At 38.3% G+C, this 23,899-nt stretch overlaps 1 non-coding gene across 1 annotated transcript; it reads left to right on the top strand.

The window, feature by feature from the left end:
- Positions 1–23,372: 23,372 nt before the first annotated feature.
- LOC130978092 (small nucleolar RNA R71) lies at positions 23,373–23,480 on the top strand. The gene has a single exon (XR_009085755.1). It is a non-coding gene; the product is annotated as a small nucleolar RNA R71 (small nucleolar RNA).
- Positions 23,481–23,899: the final 419 nt, after the last annotated feature.

The following is a 23,899-nucleotide window of genomic DNA, read 5'->3' as shown; positions in this document are numbered from 1 at the left end:
AAAGGCTGTGATTGATGTGGACAGAGGAGAATTGATCATTCAAGTGAATGAAGAATCCTTAGTGTTTAAGGCTCAAGGATATCCCTCTGTAACCATGGGGAGGAAGCATGAAGAGCTTCTCTCAAAACAGAGTCAAACAGAGCCCCCACAGTCAAACTCTAAGTTTGGTGTTGAACCCCCACATTCAAACTCTAAGTTTGGTGTTGGGAGGTTCCAACATTGCTCTGAGTATCTGTGAGGCTCCATGAGAGCCCATCATCAAGCTACTGACATTAAAGAAGCGCTTGTTGGGAGGCAACCCAATGTTATAATTATCCATTTTCCTTTGTTATTTTATGTTTTCTATAGGTTGATGATCATGAGAAGTTACAAAATCAATTGAAAAAGCAAAAACAGAATGAAAAACAGAAAGAAAAATAGCACACCCTGGAGGAAGACATTGCTGGCGTTTAAACGCCAGTAAGGGCAGCAAATGGGCGTTTAACGCCCAGTCTGGCACCATTCTGGGCGTTTAACGCCAGAAAGGGGCACCAGACTGGAGTTAAACGCCAGGAAAGGGCAAGAAGTTGGCGTTAAACATCAGAAATGGGCACCAGCCCGGCGTTTAACGCCAGAATTGGCATAGAGAGCATTTTTGCTTGCCACTTGGTGCAGGGATGACTTTTCCTTGACACCTCAGGATCTGTGGACCCCACAGGATCCCCACTTACCCCACCACTCTCTCTCTTCTTTCTTCTTTTACTCGAGGACGAGCAAACCTTTTAAGTTTGGTGTGGTAAAAGCATTGCTTTTTGTTTTTCCATAACCATTTATGGCATCCAAGGCCGGAGAAACCTCTAGAAAGAGGAAAGGGAAGGCAAAAGCTTTCACCTCCGAGTCATGGGAGATGGAGAGATTCATCTCAAGGGTGCATCAAGACCACTTCTATGAAGTTGTGGCCTTGAAGAAGGTGATCCCCGAGGTCCCTTTCAAACTCAAAAAGAGTGAATACCCGGAGATCCGACATGAGATCCGAATAAGAGGTTGGGAAGTTCTCACCAATCCTATTCAACAAGTCGGAATCTTAATGGTTCAAGAGTTATATGCCAATGCATGGATCACCAAGTACCATGATCAAAGTGTGAACCCGGACCCAAAGAATTGGCTTACAATGGTTCGGGGGACATGCTTAGATTTTAGTCCGGAAAATGTAAGGTTGGCATTCAACTAGCCCATGATGCAAGGAGATGAACACCCTTACACTAAAAGGGTCAACTTTGATCAAAGGTTGGACCAAGTCCTCATAGACATCTGTGAAGAGGGCACCCAATGGAAGAGAGATTCAAGAGGAAAGCCGGTTCAATTGAGAAGGCATGACCTCAAGCCCGTAGCTAGGGGATGGTTGGAGTTTATCCAACGCTCAATCATTCCCACTAGCAACCGGTCTGAAGTTACTATAGACCGAGCTATCATGATTCATAGCATCATGATTGGAGAGGAAGTAGAAGTTCATGAGGTTATAGCCCAAGAACTTTATAAGGTGGCGGACAAGTCCTCTACCTTGGCAAGGTTAGCCTTTCCTCATCTCATTTGTCACCTCTGTTATTCAGTTGGAGTTGACATAGAGGGAGACATCCTCATTGATGAGGATAAGCCCATCACTAAACTAAGGGTGGAGCACCAAGAACATTCCATTCTCCTCTATGAAATTAGAGAAGATCAAAGAATTATGAGAGAGGAGCAACAAAGGCAAGGAAGAGACATTGAGGAGCTCAAGCACTCCATAAGATCTTCAAGAGGAAGAACAAGCCGTCATCACTAAGGTGGACCCGTTCTTTAATCTCCTTGTTCTTTATTTTCCTGTTTTTTGAATTTTCATGCTTATGTTTATCTATGTTTGTGTCTTATGATCATTAGTATCTTAGTGTCTATGCCTTAAAGTTATGAATGTCCTATGAATTCATCACCTTTCTTAAATAAAAAAAAAAGTTCTTAATTGAAAAAGAGAAGAATTGCATGAATTTTGAATTTTATAACAGATTAATTATCTTGATGTGGTGGCAATACTTTTGTTTTCTGAATGTATGCTTAAACAGTGCATATGTCTTTTGAATTTGTTGTTCATGAATGATTGGCTCTTGAACGAATGATGAAAAAGGAGACATGTTACTGAGGATCTGAAAAATCATAAAAATGATTCTTGAAGCAAGAAAAAGCAGTAAATACAAAAAAAAAGGAGAAAAGAGAAAACGAAAGAAAAAGAAAGAAAGAAAAAGAAAAAAATAAAGTTGTGATCCAAGGCAAAAAGAGTGTACTTAAGAACCCTGGACACCTCTATTTGGGGACTCTAGCAAAGCTGAGTCACAATCTGAAAAGGTTCACCCAATTATGTGTCTGTGGCATGTATGTATCCGGTGGTAATACTGGAAGACAGAGTGCTTTGGGCCACGGCCAAGACTCATAAAGTAGCTGTGTTCAAGAATCATCATACTTAACTAGGAGAATCAATAACACTATCTGGATTCTGAGTTCCTATAGAAGCCAATCATTCTGAATTTCAAAGGATAGAGTGAGATGCCAAAACTGTTCAGAGGCAAAAAGCTAAAAGCCCCGCTCATCTAATTAATACTGATCTTCATAGATGTTTTTGGAATTCATTGCATATTCTCTTCTCCTTATCTTATTTGGTTTTCAGTTGCTTGGGGACAAGCAACAATTTAAGTTTGGTGTTGTGATGAGCGGATAATTTGTACGCTTTTTGGCATTGTTTTTAGTAAGTTTTTTGTATGTTTTAGTTAGTTTTTATTATATTTTTATTATTTTTTAGTTAAAATTCACTTTTCTGGACTTTACTATGAGTTTATGTGTTTTTCTGTGATTTCAGGTATTTTCTGGCTGAAATTGAGGGACCTGAGCAAAAATCTGATTCAGAGACTGAAAAGGACTGCAGATGCTGTTGGATTCTGACCTCCCTGCACTCGAAGTGGATTTTCTGGAGCTACAGAAGCCCAATAGGCGCGCTCTCAACGTCGTTGGAAAGTAGACATCCTGAGCTTTCCAGCAATGTATAATAGTCCATACTTTGCCCGAGATTTGATGGCCCAAACTGGCGTTCCAATCAGCTCAAAACTGCCCGGCGTTAAACGCCGGAACTGTCACAAGAATGGGAGTTAAACGCCCAAACTGGCACAAAAGCTGGCGTTTAACTCCAAGAAAAGTCTCTACACATGAAAGCTTCAATGCTCAGCCCAAGCACACACCAAGTGGGCCCGGAAGTTGATTTTTATGTCATTTACTCATCTTTGTAAACCCTAGGCTACTAGTTCTCTACAAATAGGACCTTTTACTATTGTATTTTTAATCTTTTGGTCTTTGGAATCTTTTGATCACTTTAGATCTCTAGATCATCTTTGGACGTCTAGTTCTTAGATCATTGGGAGGCTGGCCTCACGGCCATGCCTAAACCTTGTTCTTATGTATTTTCAACGGTGGAGTTTCTACACACCATAGATTAAGGTGTGGAACTCTGCTGTACCTCGAGTATTAATGCAATTACTATTGTTCTTCTATTCAATTCAGCTTGTTCTTATTCCAAGATATTCATTCGCACTCAAGAACTTGATGAATGTGATGATTATGTGACACTCATTATCATTCTCACTTATGAACGCGTGCCTGACAACCACTCCCGTTCTACAAGCAAACAAGGCTTGAATGTTTATCTCTTGGACTCCTTAATCGGAATCTTCGTGGTATAAGCTAGAATTGATGGCGGCATTCAAGAGAATCCGGAAAGTCTAAACCTTGTTTGTGGTATTCTGAGTAGGATTCAATAATTGAATGACTGTGACGAGCTTTAAACTCCTGAAGGCTGGGCGTTAGTGACAGACGCAAAAGAATCACTGGATTCTATTCCAACCTGATTGAGAACCGACAGATGATTAGCCGTGCCGTGACAGGGTGCGTTAAACATTTTCACTGAGAGGACGGGACTGTAGCCACTGACAACGGTGATGCCCAACATACAGCTTGCCATGGAAAGGAGTAAGAATGATTGGATGAAGACAGTAGGAAAGCAGAGAGACGGAAGGGACAAAGCATCTCCATACGCTTATCTGAAATTCTCACCAATGAATTACATAAGTATCTCTATCTTTATACTTTATTCATATATCATTCATAACCATTTGAATCTGCCTGACTAAGATTTACAAGATGACCATAGCTTGCTTCATACCAACAATCTCTGTGGGATCGACCCTTACTCGCGTAAGGTTTATTACTTGGACGACCCAGTGCACTTGCTGGTTAGTTGTGCGAAGTTGTGATAAAGAGTTGAGATTTCAATTGAGCGTACCATGTTGATGGCGCCATTGATGATCACAATTTCGTGCACCAAATACTCACCACAAAACTTAGATAGTTTTGTAGAGGATGAGAAGAGCGACGCGTTGCCGCAAACGGCTTGTCAATCGGAGCCCCGTAACTCAATTTATGGTGGTTTGAAGATCAAAGAGAGTTAGGTTTTCTCTCTTCTCTTCTCTCTTCTCAATTCAGCGCCCCAATCCTTCCTTTTAGGGTAAAATGACCTGAAATACTCATAACTAATGTTTATATATGTTGGGTCTTGGGTCCACTTAGGCCCGGTTCACTTATTTTTGTCTGTTGGCCCAATTTTTGACCAAAACCTTTAAGATTAGCGCTCTAAATCGCACTTCAAATATTTCTACCTCCCATAATTATAATTCCTCATTTCTTAATCTTATTTACTCATAATCAATTTTCTCAACTGCAGTACCAGACAGGTCTCAGCCGGTACTGCCGGTCCAAATTCCACTGCGCGCTTTTATGCAGAAAACTATGTTTTCCGACTCGGAAAAATTTACTGAATTCAAATATCATATTTAAATCATCAAATTCCAATTGCCAAATCTTCCAACCATATTCTCTTCTATTTAACTTATTATTTAATTAATTTTGGTTAGACCGGGTATTACATGGGCAACAATTCCAACTGTGCTGAGTTTAACTGCACTTTTATATTTGCAACAATTTTGAAGTTTATTGAAAATAATTTGTCGACTGCCACTATATGCACTTCCCATTAGGATAAAAAGAAAAGCCTTTCTTCCCAGCACTGGTATTATAATCAGGAATTTTTTTTCTGAGATTTTTTATGTAGTTGAATGACGAACGGATTTCTATCTGTAAAGAAATTCACAAATATAATCGCATTGTAAGTATAGTTTCTAAACCAACAGAGAATTCTTCGTGCAAAAGTTTTGGTTGTCACAAGTAACAAAACCCAATAAAATTTATAACCAGAGTATTTAAACCTCGGATCGTCTCTCAAGGAATTGCAGGGTGGTGTTCTTATTATTGGTTATGGAAAAAGATATATTTTTGGGTTTTTGAAATAGGGAACAGGTAATTTAAATGGCAAGGAAAATAAATTAATAATTATAAAATCTCTTGGCAAGGTATAGGAAATTGAAGTCCTATCCTAGTTATCCTTATCAGGTGTGATGAGAAATTGGACTCTGCTCCTAGTTTAGTTAGCCCTTACTAAATAAAGAAAAGTCAAGCGGATTAATTAATTTGATCCTCAAGTCCTAGTCAACTCCTATGGAAAGACTAGAATTATTGGAGTACAAATTAATCAGCAAAGAATTCCAATTTCAATCAACAGTTGAGTTTGATAACTCAAGTGTTACTAATTACTCAACCAAGGCCAAAGGGTGTAAAAAGCTAAATTAAAATCATAAATATGAAATACCTCAAATTGAATTAATAAAGATATCAAATGTAACATGGGAAAGTTCATAAGCCAATTTGGCAACATAAGTCATTAATAAATAAAAGCATTAAAGTATCTAAAAGTAGAAGAGAAGTCAAAATAAAGGAATATTGAACCTGGTATGAAGAAACAATCCTAATGACTAAAAGAAATTCTAATCTTAAAACCTAAGAGAGAGGAGAGAGCCTCTCTCTCTAGAAAAACTACATCTAAAACTAAAATTGTGAATTATGAATGTATTAAATTGTTATTGATGAATATATGGATTTCCCACTTTATAGCCTCTAATTTGTGCTTCTGGACTTGGATCTAGGCCAAAAGAGGGTTCAGAAATTGTTAGGAGCATTTTCTGTAATTTCTGCACGTGGCGTCTGTCACGCGTACGCGTGGGTCACACGTTCGCGTCATCTGGAGTTTTGCTCTTCCGCGCGTTCGCATCAGTCATGTGTCCGCGTCAATTGCGTTCTGCTCAAGGCATGCGTCCGCGTCGTCCATGTGTGCACGTCGTTTGTGTTTTGCGCTAAGCACGCGTCCGCGTCGTCCATGCGTTCGCGTCGCTACTTTTTCTTCAAAACTCCATTTTTGTGCTTTCCTTCCAGTTTTGTATGTCTCCTTTTTGTCCTCTAAGTCATTCCTGCCCTATGAAACCTGAAAATACTTAACACACAAATCACAGCATCGAATGGTAATAAAGGATAATTAAATTTAATATTTTTAAAGCATAGGAAACATGTTTTCACCTATATCATAAAATGAGGAAGGAATAGTAAAACCATACAATTTACATGAATAAGTGGGTGAAGATTTGATAAAACAACTCAATTTAAGCACAAGATGACTCATAAAAAAGGTTTTTATCATTGAACTCTAAAGAGCACATTGAATCGTGATTAAGTTAACTTATAGCTGATGTTGGAGAATTGAGGCAGCCATTTGGTTATCTTATTGGTGCTGCTTACATTACATGATTTGAGTTATACCTTTTACTATTTGTATTCTTGCTTCTTGAATTAAAATTGTCATTGATATAATTATTGGTTAGATTAACTAGACACGTGTAAAATGCTTTTGTTTAGTTTTATTAACACTTAACATTGGTCCCAGAAATCTTAGTATTTTTGCTGCTGAGGTTGAAAGTTAGTACATAAACAATTTGCTTTTGTATGGACCATCATATATGTGATGGATTAAATAACAACATTCACATTATGACTCTTTGTGCTACATATGCTTTAAATTTGGCCTCCTAAAAGTAATAAAACAGCGACATTTTTTTTAATTTTAAGAAGTTCTTGTAATTATTATTCTATATTTATCAATTTATACCATGAGAGACTATTCTATAATGATGGAATGGTAAATATCAAAAGACTATACTCTAATATCAGATGAAAATATTACAATAATTTTAATGACTTCTAGTTTATAGAATTTTTGAAAAAACTCAAGTTAGTGAGGGTTTTCAGAATTTGTCATCGATTGGTTCTCGAAAATTGATAAAGGCATTAGAATTTAGATGTATAACTTTTGAAATTAAAGTAGCCATCATTTGCAGTTTCTAACGTACTTCCAATTAGAGTAATAATTTCGCAAAAAGACAGCACTAATGATTATTATGTTCTCAATAGTATTGCACATTGATTCTGCTATTTTTGTTCTTTGATTTCTTCATTTTTAGTGTAAATTACAAAATAATTAATTTTCATAATTCGTTGAGTTAACTAGTTCATATAGAATCGATTATTATTTTTTTGTTTGTTTGTTCTGTTTGCCACTTTGATTGAGTTAAATAATTCATAGAGAATAATGTAAATTTTATTCTTTACCATTTTATAGAAAAAGATTGGTTCAAAGGAGTTTGAGGAATATTGGTGGACATTCTAGGACTTGAAGATTGCAATTTGTTGAGCCATGACTCTGTAAGTTTTTTTTATCTTGCTTATACTTGTATGTTTTCATATGTATATTATGTACCTTTGTGCAGTTTCTTTTTTTATGTTGAATGTCTTTTGATATTTAGTCAACTTTTGGATAAGTAATACAATTCTTTCTTAATTTTAATAATAATATTGTTGTGTGCCGTTGATGAATTTATATACTCAATATGCATGAACATTATTATTTACATGCTTGGTTAAATAGTAGTAACAATATATGAATAATTAGGTTTTCCCAATACTTAGAAAAAGATTGGATGAGTTTACTGAGAGATAAAGCTGTGTTTAGTAATGGTGTCAATAACTTCTTAGACTCTGCTTACTCTATCAGAAACCCGCAAGGAGAGGAAATCTTATGCCCTTGTGCAAAGTGTTGTAATTTCTAGTGGCACAAAAGACAAATAGTTTATATCCATTTGATTGCCTTTGAATTTGTTAATGGTTATACGAGATGCATTCATCATGGGGAAAGCGTAGTCGGCATGGATGTTAATAGCGATAGTGATAGTGATAATGATAGTGAGAATGAGGATAGCGACAGCGATAGTGATAATGATAGTGAGAGTGAGGCTAACTCGTATGACGATATGGATGCCTTGTTGAACGATAGTTTTAGGGATGTAGCACAAATAGAAGGGGTAAAAAAAGGTATGAATGAAGATGCAAAGAAATTCTATAACTTGGTTGAAGATGCTAGCAAAGAACTATATCCCGGTGCAAGAGGTTTTTTACATTGTTTTTCACTATTCGACTATACTTGTTAAAGTGTCAACATGGGTCGAGTAATGCCTCTTTTACTTCACTCTTGGAGTTGCTAAAAGAGGTTATTCTAACTTGAATATTGCTACTTCTTTTAATAAAGCCAAGACTATGGTGAGAGACTTAGGTCTTGACCATAAGAAGATTGACGCATGTCCAAATGATTGCATGCTTTATTGGAAAGAGAACGAGAAGGACACATCTTGTCATGAATGTGACGCTTCTCATTGGATTGTGCATCCTATAGTTGAAGCTGATGTTTTGCCTTCAAAAAATTCCACAATGTTCATGTAAAGACGTTGCGACATTTTTCCCTAATTCCCAGGCTTCAAAGACTATTCATGTGCTCAACAATAGCAAGGCATGAGGTGGCATGACAAAGAACGTAGAAAAGATGAGAAGTTAAGGCATCCCGCGGATGACCAGTTATGGAAGGACTTTGACACATACAAATTTTGCTCTCGATCCTCATAATGTGAGACTTTGCTTGTCAAGTGACGGATTCAATCGATATCGAACCATGAGCATATCTAATAGCACTTGGCGTGTTATTTTAATGTCTTATAATTTGCCGCCATGGATGTCTATGAAACAGAAATACTTTATGTTGTCGTTGCTAATCCCTGGACCAAAGTCAGCAGGAAATGATATAGACAATTACTTGCAACCTTTGATTGAGGAGTTCAAGGAGTTATGGGAGGTCGAGGTGGAAACATATGATGCATCAAAAAATGAAACCTTCCAAATGTATGCAGCTCTCATGTGGACAATAAGTGATTTTCTGGCTTACGCAATGCTATCTGGTTGGAGTACAAAAAGGAGGCTAGCTTGATGTTGTTGTAACTATGGGACTTGTTCTAACTATCTTACATATAGTCGCAAGACATGCTACATGGGTCATCATACCTTTTTGCCTGAGGATCATCCATGGAGAGCTAACAAGAGATCTTTCAATGGAAAAGTAGAACATAGGCAATCTCCACTATTATTGTCGGGTACTGAAGCTTTAAGTCAGTTAGAGTCTGTGGAAAATTCATTTGGGAAACTAAAACCAAAAAAAGATGGTCCATGAAAGAAGAGGTCAATATTCTTTGATTTGCCTTATTGGCAGTATAACATATCACAACACAATCTAGATGTGATGCACATAGAAAGAACATAGTTGAATGTATTCTTGAAACTCTCTTGGATATTTCTGGCAAGACAAAAGATCACACAAATACTTGATATGACTTGTAAGAAATGGACATTCGAAAGAACCTTCACCCTAAGAAAACAAATGGCAGAAAAAAGATGATGCTGGCAAAGGCATGCTACTCAATGACTAATGCTAAAAAGTCAAAATTTTGTGACATCTTAAAGACAGCAAAGTTGCTAAATGGCTCTGCTTCAAATATTTCTTAGTGTGTGAACCTTTTGGAGAGAATAATATTTGGTTATTAGACTCATGATGCTCATTTCATGCTTTACTATTTGTTACAAATTCCTATCAAAAGAATACTTTCAGATCAAGTTGCAGTTCCTTTGATTCGACTTAGCTCATTTTTTGGTCAATTGTGTCAAAAGTCTATCACATTACAAGAGATAGATCAATTAGAAGAGGATATTGTCACAACATTATGCCAATTAAAGAGGATATTTTCTCCTTTTTTCTTTGACATAATGATTCATTTGCCTGTTCATTTGACTAATGAAGTTAGATTGGGAAGCCCAGTTCAATTTTGGTAGATGTATCCTCCAAAAAGATACATATATCCTTTGAAGTCATATAATCGAAATAAAAGTCGTCCTGAAGGATCTATTGCAGAGGCATATTTGGTTGAAGAATGTTTGACATTTTGCTCACGTTACTTACATGCTGGTGTTCAAACAAAATTGAATAGACAACCCAAAAATAATGATGAACCTAATAATTCTGTGATGGAACCTACATATGCATTTTCTAATCTATTTCCAAAAAGAGGTGTTCCTTTGGGTGAAAAGAAAGGTGACTCTTTTTTCCTTGATGATAAGTCTCGAGAGTAAGTTCATAGCTACGTATTATTGAATTGTGACTAAATAGACAAACATGTTAGGTAAATCATACTAATTCTACTATATTTTGATATTTTAATTAGAAATTATGATAGGTCTGTCTTATACTTACAAATATCATACTTTTGGGTTTAGTGAGCATGAGACTTATCAACAAGGAACAAGATGGATGAGAGCTAAGAAGCATAGCAAAAACTTTCCTACATGGTTTAAAGCACGTGCTTCGCGACATGATGTTCCAAATTGGATAAAAGAGCTCTCTAGAGGACCAACCCAATGTACAAAAAGATATTCTAGTTATTTTATCAATGGATATAGATTTCACACTAGACAATGTGAGGTAAGACGCAAGACACAAAATAGTGGTGTTACTTTAGTTACATTGACGACAAGCTTTGCAAGCACAAAGGATGCAAATCCAATTCATGAAAATGTTTCTTATTATGGTAGAGTGAATGATATCATTGAGTTGGACTACTATGGAAATTTTAAGGTTACATTGTTCAAATGTGATTGGTATGAGGCTAGGGAGGATGTTTATGGTTCAACATATGTGCATTTTAACAAAAAGTGCTATTAGGAAGAGCCATTTGTATTGGCATGTCAAGTGCACCAATGCTTTTATGTGCAAGATACATTGGATAAAAATAAACATTATGTAATGAAGATTGTTCTAAGGGACTTATTTAACATACATGATCAAGTTGACATTGATGCTGAAGCTACTTATGAAAATGAGCCATTTGATAATTTGACAGTTCCTTCTATACATAATGATGATGATGAAGTAGACTTGGTAAGGAATGATTTGAATGAATTTCTCGTCGATATCGCAAAAGAAGTCTATTTTCCCTAAGAGTATAACTCAAGATCGGATGAAGAATATGATTCCGAAGACTTTTGAGTGACTTGTTTTCCTCATTTATGGTATATAAGTCAGATTTTATGCTCTATTTTTGTAGTTTTGAACTTGATTTGCTAAACATTTTGTGATATAGAAAAAGACAATTGTTTGTTATGGTTCACTACTTGCTTTGCTCCTCATTTTGTTTTGCATATTTGTTATTCTCTTGTAACTTTTTTCCTTATTAGATGCGTATGCAATTGTGTTTCATAGCATTTAATATTTGTATACAGCAACTTAATGAAAAACGGAGCAACTTCAAAGAGAAAAAGGCTAATAAAAAAATATCAAGCCCATGAAAAAGTTAAAGAAATTGAAATTAAGGAAGTATCTTTTGTTGCGAATCTAGTCTGAAATTTTATATTCAAAGGTAATAAAGAAAATAATCAAGGCAAAATAACATAATATTCTTGTAAGAACCGAGACTAATTAACCACTTAATTAATTAAATTAAATTGTCCAAATTAGGTTCCGAAAAATTACAATTCGAATTAGAGGATTTAATTATGATTCTTGGACTCAGTAGATTTTTCTGAGTCAGAAAATGTAATTTTTTGAAAAAAACCGAGTAAAATCACAAACCGGCAGATGAACCGGTTTAAGTCTATTTGGTACTGTGCGAGAATAATTAAAAACAGTAGAAAACCTTAGAAAAATATTAGAAATTAAAAACCGGGCATTAATTTTAAAAGTTTCGCCCAAAGTTGGGCCAAACAGGCCCAAAACACTAACGGGTTGGACCGGACCCAAGTTGGGCCAAAGCCCTATATATACTCTCATTAAAGGCCATTTCAGCCACACTCCACTTCATAATAACATAAACACAGCAGCTGGTAGGGTTAGAGAAGAGAGGAAGAACACTATTCACCTCATCACTCTTTCGATCATAACTCGAGCTATAGTGCTTCGATTTGCGTGCCGTCGATGGCTACGCGAAGCTCTTGCTGAGCCCGTTAATTTTATTCCACTTGTATAGGTAAGATTTCGAATTTTCCCTTCCTTTCTTATGCCCTAATAATTTTTAGTTTGGTGAGTGTTGGTTTTGAGTAAAATTTGTGATTTCTGGTTTGTGTGCCCACGCACACATGGGGATGTGGCTACTGATGGGAGTGCTAGCACGCTCTGTGCGCACACACAACCAATAAATTTTTGCGAGCTGTATGCACGCACACCCCTGTGCGCACGCACACGTCGGAAAGTGTATTCTGTTGAGGGCGTTCTTACGCCTTGTGCAAGCGAACAGAATTGGAAAATTTTACTCATGTGCGTACACACACCTCTATGCGTACGCACACATCTTGAAAATCCTCCTGGACGTTCGCATGCACACCCCTGTGCGTACGCACACTGCCCTGTTTTTCAACAAAAACCTTGTTTTTAACTGTTTCACCTTTCTAGCAAGCTTGTAAACCTCTGTGACACCTATCTAAGACTTTTTGGTTTGTTTCTGGATGTTAAAACACAGAGAAGGTCTTGGGTAGAATTATTTTGATTTTTTCGATAAAAGTTAGAGAACAGAGGCTTATGTTTCTTGTAAGAACCGGAGTTTTTCACGTAAAACGGTTTTAATAAAATAATTTTAGTGCCCAGAATAGATTCAAAATTTAGAAGTTTTAATTTGAGAATATAAAGGTGAAATTTGATTTCAATGAATTTTTCTGAGGTGGAAAATAAATCTTTTTCGAAAAGTTTTTGTAAAAAATGCGTACTGGCGCTTAAGCCGGCAATGCCGGCTCTAGTCTGTCCAGTACCGCATATTTTGGAAAATAAAATTTTAAAAATTTATTTGTTGTTTTGAAATGATAAAAATAATTTAGAATTGAAAACCGTGCACTAATCTTAAAGGTTTTGGCCCAAAGTGGGCCAAACGGACCAAAAACGCTAACGGGTTGGACCAGACCCAAATTGGGCCCAAGGCCCAACATATATATGCTTATTTAATGAGTATTTCAGCTCATTTGATGCATAGAGAGTGAGAGAGGCGCGGTTTGAGAGAAGAGAGGAGAAGAAGTGATGTCACTATTCATATCCACCTTCCGGGAGCCATAACTTGAGCTATGAAACTCTGATTGACAAGTCGTTTGCGGCCACGTTAAGCTCTCGTTAAGCTCTTCATTTCTATCTAAGAAAATTTGGTAAGAAATTGTGTCTCAAGCTCTAGTTTCCATCCCTAGAATTATGCATTTTTGGGATTATAGTTAAGAGTAGATTTTGTAGTTTTGCTTGTTTAGGTGATCTGTAGTAGTGAGTCATTATTGGATTTTATCCCTAATCTTGTTGGTTAAGGTAAGGTTTAACCCTTGTGTTTAGTTGTTTTGTGTATCTTAGGTTTTGATTTTGATATATATATATATGTTGTTAGTTTGAGGCTTGGTGGCTTGTTGGTGAGTTGAAAGCTTGTTGGACTCTAATCTTGGTGCGATGTGCATTTTGGGGAACGGCAAAGGTATGGTTTTAGTCTTCTCTATGTAATATGTAATATCACTAGACACTTAGACTAGTTGACCTTAAGATAGGTTGAAAGATGTGATTGTATGATTAATTGTATATAAATGTATGCTTGATGATGGATTGGATAGGATGAATGAGTTTGAATGTGATGATATATATATATATATATATATATATATATATATATATATATATATATATATATATATATATTGTTAGGTGATGATTATTGATGAGTTGTGTTGGTGGGTGTTGAGATTTGAAGATGGATGTGATGATGATTTTGATCGTTGGTTATTGTGGTTGATGATGATTGTTGAGAATTATAGGTGTTGATGAGTTTTATGATGGATTTGGTTAATGTCAGATATTGTTTGGTGATAATTACTGGAATTGATGAGGATTTATTTTGGTTGTTGAGGTTGTTGTTGGTTGATGGTGATTATGAGTGTGGATTTATGATTAAATTGGAAATTATGGATTGGAAGTGATATATGGTGTAATGCTTGAGTAATTTAAGTGTGAAATTGAGGAGTGATATGAAATGGTAAGATGTTGTATGTGGTAGTGTTTCATGATGATTGAGCAGGTTTTGATTTGGTTTCAATTTATACTTATTCTTATTCTAAGATATTCATTCACACACAAGAACATGACGAATCTGATGATTATGTGACACTCATCACCATTCTCACTCGTGAATGCGTGATTGACAACTACTTCCATTCTACATGAAAACAAGCTTGAATGTGTATCTCTTGGATTCTTGGTCCATGCGTTTGATTGCCACTCCTGACAACAGAGCCTTCAATTCCTTGCGATCAGAATCTTCGTGGTATAAGCTAGAATCAATTGGCAACATTCTTAAGATCCGGAAAGTCTAAACCTTGTTTGTGGTATTCCGAGTAGGATCTGGGATGGGATGACTGTGACGAGCTTTAAACTCGCGACTGTAGGGCGTGGTGACAGACGCAAAAGGATAGTAAATTCTATTCCTACACGATCGAGAACCAACAGCTGATTAGCCATGCGGGAAACCGTAGAGGACTTTTTCACTGAGAGGATGGAAAGTAGCTATTGACAACGGTGACGCCCAACATACAGCTTGCCATGGAAAGGAGTATGAAGGATTGGATGAAGGCTGTGGGAAAGCAGAGATTCAAAAGGAATGAGGCATCTCCATACACTTATCTTCCCACCAATGAATTACATAAGTATCTCTATCTTATTTTATGTTTTATTTATCTTTTAATTATCAAAACTTCATAACCATTTGAATCTGCCTGACTGAGATTTACAAGGTGACCATAGCTTGCTTCAAGCCGACAATTTCCGTAGGATCAACCCTTACTCACGTAAGGTTTATTACTTGGACGACCCAGTGTACTTGCTGGTTAGTTGTGCGAAGTTGTGAAAAAGAGTTGAGATTACAATTGTGTGTACCAAGTTGTTGGTGCCATTGAGATCACAATTTCGTGTACCACGTATGCACACACAGGGAAAGGCTTGCTGATGAGAGCACTAGCACGACCTGTGCGCACACACAACCAACGAAGTTTTGTAACCTGTGCACACGCACATGTTGGAAGGTGGACTCGGTTGAGGGCGTTCGCACGTCTTGTGCGGATGAACATAATTGAAATTTTTACTACCTGTGGGTACGCACACCTCTATGCGTACGCACACATTTGAAAACTTCCCTGGGCGTGCGCATGCACACACTTGTGCGTACGCACATACCCTGTTTCTCAACTAAAATCTTATTTTTAACTGTTTCACCTTTCCAATAAGCTTGTGCATACGCACATTTGATGATGAACTTGAGACATTGAGGATGAATGATTGTGGACTTTGAGATGGACATAAATGTACTTATGCTATGAGCAGTGATCTCTGAGAGTGAGATTGTGACTATAGTATGCATTGTTCTCCGTCGTAGGGGCTGTGGCAGTCTCCCGCCTACGTTCGGATGTGAGGCTGGAAGCTGGGCTTCTCAATCATATTTGCCGCTCAAGAGGAAGTGGTAGGGGACTCTCCCTAGAAATGTTTCCCTCTGAAAGGAGAAGGTGGTAGGGCACTCTCCCTCTGAATTTTCCTCCTGAGCATGCAATTTCTCTCTGGTTGCGAGGTGGTAGGGCACTAACCTACGGAATCATGCAGCATCAGGAGAAAGGTGGTAGGGCACTCTCCCTCGAAATGTTTCCCTCTGAAAGGAGAAGGTGGTAGGGCATTCATCCTTCGAAAGTTTCCTCTTGAGTATGCACAACAGAGAGACTAATCCGGGAGTTGCCGACTGGATTTTGAGTCGGGTTTGGCACTATAACCGACATGTGATATCACAGCTAATAGGACAGACATTCATCATATGTTTCTTCTATATGCCTTCTTGCTTTGATTACTTGAGTTTGCCTAATTGTATAATATGCCTACTTGCTTCTTGAATTACTTGTTATATATATGAATACTACTTGTGTTTTCCTTGCTTGCATTATCTGTGTTTGTCTGGTGCTGAGGAGGTTAGGTATGCGATGACGATGGGATCACACGGAGGATAGGTTGGGGAAGGCTGTGGGACAACAGTGACAAGTTTTAGTTAGAAATCCCCTAAGATTAGATACCTTGTTTATTATTTACAGTTTAAGTTATTTATTTTTGTTAAGCTTGACTATCTATTTGGTATTAAGCTCTAGGATCGCCTCTGGTGTCTCGGGGTCTTACATCTTACATTACTAGGTACTGTTACCATACTGAGAACCTCCGGTTTTTATTCCATACATTGTTGTTGTTTTTCAGATGCAGGTCGCAACCCACCTCAGTGAGTTGCTTGATGGTAGCAGAGCGGAGGATCTTATTCTATTTTGTTGTCATTTTGGTTATTTTGATTAGTACTCTCACTTTTGTATTTATTTTTGCCTTAGAGGCTTACTTTGAGAGTGATATTTTGTATAAGCTATTTACTTTCAAAACTCTATATGTCAGTATTTAACTAGTCGGCCTAAACTCCGTGGGTTGAGGGTTAGTATCTTATGATTATTTTACTCTTATATAACTACCTGTATCTTGCTATCTCATATAGTGGATCTTTTCTTTTACGCTTGTAGCTTCGTGTGAACGTTCGCGCTTTGTAATTTCGTATTTGAGCTTATTTTCTTCATCAGGCTTCTATAATTATTATTCTTTCTATATATATATATATTTATGTATAAGCCATAGATTTGTCATAACCTTTGATTAACTTTTGCTTTACGGCATGAGGTAATGCTTACGATAAATAGGATGTTACATTTCTGGTGTACTGAGGCTGGGTTTGGTTGTGTGAGAAGGAAGAATGGTATATTGGTGATTACTGACAATGAATTGAGAAATTGATGAACTAATAAGCTCGGAATGAAAATTTGAGCTGATAGCGGTTGAGATGAGTCGAGGACTCGGAATTGCAATGATGAATCATTGGTATACTGAAATAATGAATTTTTGAAAAACCATTGATGTAATATTTTTAAATTGAGATTATTGAGATGTTATGCGCCTGGTAAGGACGGTGGTTGGATCCCGCCTGTCGAGGTAGCGGCGGCGGCGTAAGGGAGGTGATTCATCCCACTTACATTAAGATGTGAGGTCCATGGCATGAGTATCCCACTCGCATCCCTTCGGATCACTAGAGTGTGCAGGCACAAAATCCTGGATGGTGTTCCGAGCACCATATCTCGGGGGTTCCCATTATGATTCCGAAGGGCGACTGGTGCACGAAATTGTGATCACTACTTTTCACAACTCAAATAATCCCTAGTAATGGCCCCAAAGACTTGGTGCTCAATACCATGGCATAAACACAACTTCGCACAACTAACCAGCAAGTGTACTGGGTCGTCCAAGTAATAAACCTTACGCGAGTAAGGGTCGATCCCACGGAGATTGTTGGTATGAAGCAAGCTATGGTCACCTTGTAAATCTTAGTCAGGCAGACTCAAATGGTTATGGATGATATATGAATAAAACATAAAGATAAAGATAGAGATACTTATGTAATTCATTGGTGAGAACTTCAGATAAGCGTATGAAGATGCTTTGTCCCTTCCGTCTCTCTGCTTTCCTACTGTCTTTATCCAATCCTTCTTACTCCTTTCCATGGCAAGCTGTATGTTGGGCATCACCGTTGTCAATGGCTACAGTCCCGTCCTCTTAGTGAAAATGTTCAATGCACCCTGTCACGGCACGGCTATTCAGCTCTCGGTTCTCGATCATGTCAGAATAGAATCCAGTGATTCTTTTGCATCTGTCACTAACGCCCCACAATCGTGAGTTTGAAGCTCGTCACAGTGATTCAATCATTGAATCATACTTAGAATACTACCGACAAGGTTTAGACCTTCCGGATTCTCTTGAATGCCGCCATCAATTCTAGCTTATACCATGAAGATTCCGGTTAAGGAAATCCAAGAGATATCCACCCAATCTAAGGTAGAACGGAGGTGGTTGTCAGGCACACGTTCATAGGTGAGAATGATGATGAGTGTCACGGATCATCACATTCATCAAGTTGAAGAACAAGTGATATCTTAGAACAAGAACAAGCTGAATTGAATAGAAGAACAATAGTAATTGTATTAATACTCGAGGTGATCTAAGATCCCAAGATGTCTAGAGATCTGAAGTGATCAAAAGATGAAAATACAATAGTAAAAGGTCCTACTTATAGAGAACTAGTAGCCTAGGGTTTACAGAAATGAGTAAATGACATAAATATCCACTTTCGGGCCCACTTGGTGTGTGCTTGGGCTGAGCATTAAAGCATTTTCATGTAGAGACTTCTCTTGGAGTTAAACGCCAGCTTTTGTGCCAGTTTGGGCGTTTAACTCCCATTCTTGTGCCAGTTCCGGCGTTAAACGCCGGGCAGTTTTGAGCTGATTTGGAACGCCGGTTTGGGCCATCAAATCTTGGGCAAAGTATGGACTATTATATATTTCTGGAAAGCCCAGGATGTCTACTTTCCAATGTCATTGAGAGCGCGCCAATTGGGCTTCTGTAGCTCCAGAAAATCCACTCCGAATGCAGGGAGGTCAGAATCCAACAGCATCTGCAGTCCTTTTAGTCTCTGAATCAGATTTTTGCTCAGATCCCTCAATTTCAGCCAGAAAATACCTGAAATCATAGAAAAACACACAAACTCATAGTAAAGTCCAGAAAAGTGAATTTTAACTAAAAACTAATAAAAAATATACTAAAAACTAACTAAATCTACTAAAAACATACTAAAAACAATGCCAAAAAGCGTACAAATTATCCACTCATCACAACGCCAAACTTAAATTGTTGCTTGTCCCCAAGCAACTGAAAATCAAATAAGATAAAGAGAAAAGAATATGCAATGAACTCCAAAAATATCTATGAAGATCAGTATTAATTAGATGAGCGGGGCTTTAGCTTTTTGCCTCTGAACAGTTTTGGCATCTCACTTTATCCTTTGAAATTCAGAATGATTGGCTTCTTTAGGAACTCAGAATCCAGATAGTGTTATTGATTCTCCTAGTTAAGTATGATGATTCTTGAACACAGCTACTTTATGAGTCTTAGCCGTGGCCCAAAGTACTTTGTCTTCCAGTATTACCACCGGATACATACATGCCACAGACACATAATTGGGTGAACCTTTATGATTCTTTTCTTCTTTTTTTTTTGTATTCACTGCTTTTTCTTGCTTCAAGAATCATTTTTATGATTTTTCAGATCCTCAGTAACATGTCTCCTTTTTCATCATTCTTTCAAGAGCCAATAATTTTAACATTCATGAACAACAAATTCAAAAGACATATGCACTGTTTAAGCATACATTCAGAAAACAAAAGTATTGCCACCACATCAAAATAATTAATCTGTTATAAAATTTAAAATTCATGCAATTCTTCTCTTTTTCAATTAAGAACATTTTTCATTTAAGAAAGGTGATGGATTCATAGGACATTCACAACTTTAAGGCATAGACACTAATGATCATAAGACACAAACATGGATAAACATAAGCATGAAAATTCGAAAAACAGGAAAATAAAGAACAAGGAGTTTAAAGAACGGGTCCACCTTAGTGATGGCGGCTTGTTCTTCCTCTTGAAGATTTTATGGAGTGCTTGAGCTCCTCAATGTCTCTTCCTTGCCTTTGTTGCTCCTCTCTCATGATTCTTTGATCTTCTCTAATTTCATGGAGGAGAATGGAGTGTTCTTGGTGCTCCACCCTTAGTTGTCCCATGTTAGAACTCAATTCTCCTAGGGAGGTGTTGATTTGCTCCCAATAGTTTTGTGGAGGAAAGTGCATCCCTTGAGGTATCTCAGGGATTTCATGAGGAGGAATTTCCTCATGCTTGCTCCATCCTTTTCTTAGTGATGGGCTTGAGGTCATGCCTTCTCAGTTGAACCGGCTTCCTTCTTGAATCTCTCTTCCATTGAGCGCCTTCTTTCACAAATGTTTGTGAGGACTTGGTCCAACCTTTGATCAAAGTTGACCCTTCTAGTGTAAGGGTGTTCATCTCCTTGCATCATGGGCAAGTTGAATGCCAACCTTACATTTTCCGGACTAAAATCTAAGTATTTCTCCCGAACCATTGTAAGCCAATTCTTTGGGTCCGAGTTCACACTTTGATCATGGTTCTTGGTGATCTATGCATTGGCATAGAACTCTTGAACCATTAAGATTCTGACTTGTTGAATGGGGTTGGTAAGAACTTCCCAACCTCTTCTTCTAATCTCATGTCGGATTTCCGGATATTCACTCTTTTTGAGTTTGAAAGGGACCTCGGGGATCACCTTCTTCAAGGCCACAGCTTCATAGAAGTGGTCTTGATGCACTCTTGAGATGAATCTTTCCATCTCCCATGACTCGGAGGTGGAAGCTTTTGCCTTCCCTTTCCTCTTTCTAGAGGTTTCTCCGGCCTTAGGTGCCATAAATGGTTATGAAAAAGCAAAAAGCAATGCTTTTACCACACCAAACTTAAAAGGTTTGCTCGTCCTCGAGCAAAAGAAGAAAGAAGAGAGTAGAAGAAGAAGAAATAGAGGAGATGGAGGTGGCTTTGTGGTTCGGCCAAAGGGGGAGAAGTAGTGTTTAGGGTGTGTGAAAATGAGGGAGTGAAGATGGGTTTATATAGGGGTGGAGAGAGGGGTAGGGTTCGGTCATGTAAGGGTGGGTTTGGGAGGGAAAGTGGTTTGAATTTGGAATGGTGAGGTAGGTGGGGTTTTATGAAGGATGGATGTGAGTGGTGAAGAGAATAGTGGGATTTGATAGGTGAGGGGTTTTTGGGAAAGAGTGGTTGAGGTGATTGGTGAATGGATGAAGAAGAAGAGAGAGGGTGGTGGGGTAGGTGGGGATCCTATGGGGTCCATAGATCCTGAGGTGTCAAGAAAAATTCATCCCTGCACCAAGTGGCGTGCAAAAATGCACCCTTTGCCATTTCTGGCGTTAAACGCCGGGCTGGTGCCCATTTCTGGCGTTTAACGCCAACTTCTTGCCCTTTCCTGGCGTTTAACGCCAGTCTGGTGCCCCTTTCTGGCGTTGAACGCCCAGAATGGTGCCAGACTGGGCGTTAAACGCCCATTTTGCTAGCTTCACTGGCGTTTAAACGCCAGCAAGATCTCCTCCAAGGTGTGCTATTTTTCTTTCTGTTTTTCATTCTGTTTCTGCTTTTTCAATTGATTTTGTGACTTCCAATGATCATCAACCTATAAAAATCATAAAATAACAAAAGAAATAGATAGATATAATAAAATTGGGTTGCCTCCCAACAAGCGCTTCTTTAATGTCAGTAGCTTGACAGTAGGCTCACATGGAGCCTCACAGATACTCAGAGCAATGTTGGAACCTCCCAACACCAAACTTAGAGTTTGAATGTGGGGTTTCAACACCAAACTTAGAATTTGGTTGTGGCCTCCCAACTCCAAACTTAGAGTTTGACTATAGGGGCTCTGTTTGACTCTGTTTTGAGAGAAGCTCTTCATGCTTGCTCTCCATATTTACAGAGGGATATCCTTGAGCCTTAAACACAAAGGATTCTTCATTCACTTGAATGATCAATTCTCCTCTGTCAACATCAATCACAGCCTTTGCTGTGGCTAGGAAGGGTCTGCCAAGGATGATGGATTCATCCATGCACTTCCCAGTCTCTAGGACTATGAAATCAGCAGGGATGTAATGGTCTTCAACTTTTACCAGAACATTCTCTACAAGTCCATAAGCTTGTTTTCTTGAGTTGTCTGCCATCTCTAGTGAGATTCTTGCAGCTTGTACCTCAAAGATCCCTAGCTTCTCCATTACAGAGAGAGGCATGAGGTTCACACTTGACCTTAGGTCACACAGAGCCTTCTTAAAGGTCATGGTGCCTATGGTACAAGGTATTGAAAACTTCCCAGGGTCCTGCCTTTTTTTTTTAGGCAATTTCTGCCTAGTCAAGTCATCCAGTTCTTTGGTGAGCAAAGGAGGTTCGTTCTCCCAAGTCTCATTACCAAATAACTTGTCATTTATAATCATGATTGCTCCAAGGTATTTAGCAACTTGCTCTTCAGTGACATACTCATCCTCTTCAGAGGAAGAATACTCATCAGAGCTCATGAATGGCAGAAGTAAATCCAATGGAACCTCTATGGTCTCAGTGTGAGCCTCAGATTCCCATGGTTCCTCATTAGGGAACTCATTGGAGGCCAGTGGACGTCCATTGATGTCTTCCTCAGTGGCGTTCACTGCCTCTTCATCCTCTCCAAGTTTGGCCATGTTGATGGCCTTGCACTCTCCTTTTGGATTTTCTTCTCTATTGCTTGGACGAGTACTGGGAGGGAGTTCAGTAATTTTCTTGCTCAGCTGTTCCACTTGTGCCTCCAAGTTTCTAATGGAGGACCTTGTTTCAGTCATGAAACTTTGAGTGGTTTTGATTAGATCAGAGACCATGGTTGCTAAGTCAGAGTGGTTCTGCTTGGAATTCTCTGTCTGTTGCTGAGAAGATGATGGAAAAGGCTTGCCATTGCTAAACCTGTTTCTTCCACCATTATTGTTGTTGAAATCTTGTTGGGGTCTCTGTTGATCCTTCCATGAGAGATTTGGATGATTTCTCCATGAAGAATTATAGGTGTTTCTATAGGGTTCTCCCATGTAATTCACCTCTTCCATTGAAGGGTTCTCAGGATCATAAGCTTCTTCTTCAGATGAAGCATCCTTAGTACTGCCTGGTGCAGCTTGCATTCCAGACAGACTTTGAGAAATCAAATTGACTTGCTGAGTCAATATCTTGTTCTGAGCCAATATGGCATTCAGAGTATCAATCTCAAGAACTCCTTTCTTCTAATTAGTCCCATTGTTCACAGGATTCCTTTCAGAAGTGTACATGAATTGGTTATTTGCAACCATTTCAATTAGTTCTTAAGCTTCTGCAGGCGTCTTCTTCAGATGAAGAGATCCTCCAGCAGAGCTATCCAAAGACATCTTGGACAGTTCAGACAGACCATCATAGAAGATACCTATGATGCTCCATTCAGAAAGCATATCAGAGGGACACTTTCTGATCAATTGTTTGTATCTTTCCCAAGCTTCATAGAGGGATTCTCCTTCCTTCTGTCTGAAGGTTTGGACTTCCACTCTAAGCTTACTCAATTTTTGAGGTGGAAAGAACTTTGCCAAGAAGGCATTGACTAGCTTTTTCCAAGAGTTCAGGCTTTCTTTAGGTTGTGAGTCCAACCATATCCTAGCTCTGTCTCTTACAGCAAAAGGGAATAGCATAAGTCTGTAGACCTCAGGGTCAACCCCATTAGTCTTGACAGTGTCACAGATTTGCAAGAATTCAGCTAAAAATTGATGAGGATCTTCCAATGGAAGTCCATGGAACTTGCAATTCTGTTGCATTAGAGAAACTAATTGAGGCTTAAGCTCAAAGTTGTTTGCTCCAATGGCAGGGATAGAGATGCTTCTCCCATAGAAGTTGGGAGTAGGTGCAGTAAAGTCACACAGCACCTTCCTTGCATTGTTGGCATTGTTGTTGTTTTCGGCTGCCATGGGTTCTTCTTCTT

The sequence above is a fragment of the Arachis stenosperma genome, chromosome 4 (assembly GCF_014773155.1).
Source record: "Arachis stenosperma cultivar V10309 chromosome 4, arast.V10309.gnm1.PFL2, whole genome shotgun sequence".
In the NCBI taxonomy this organism is placed as follows: Eukaryota; Viridiplantae; Streptophyta; class Magnoliopsida; order Fabales; family Fabaceae; genus Arachis; species Arachis stenosperma.
Note: the sequence above shows the minus strand (reverse complement) of the source record. Positions and strands in the feature narration are given on the sequence as shown.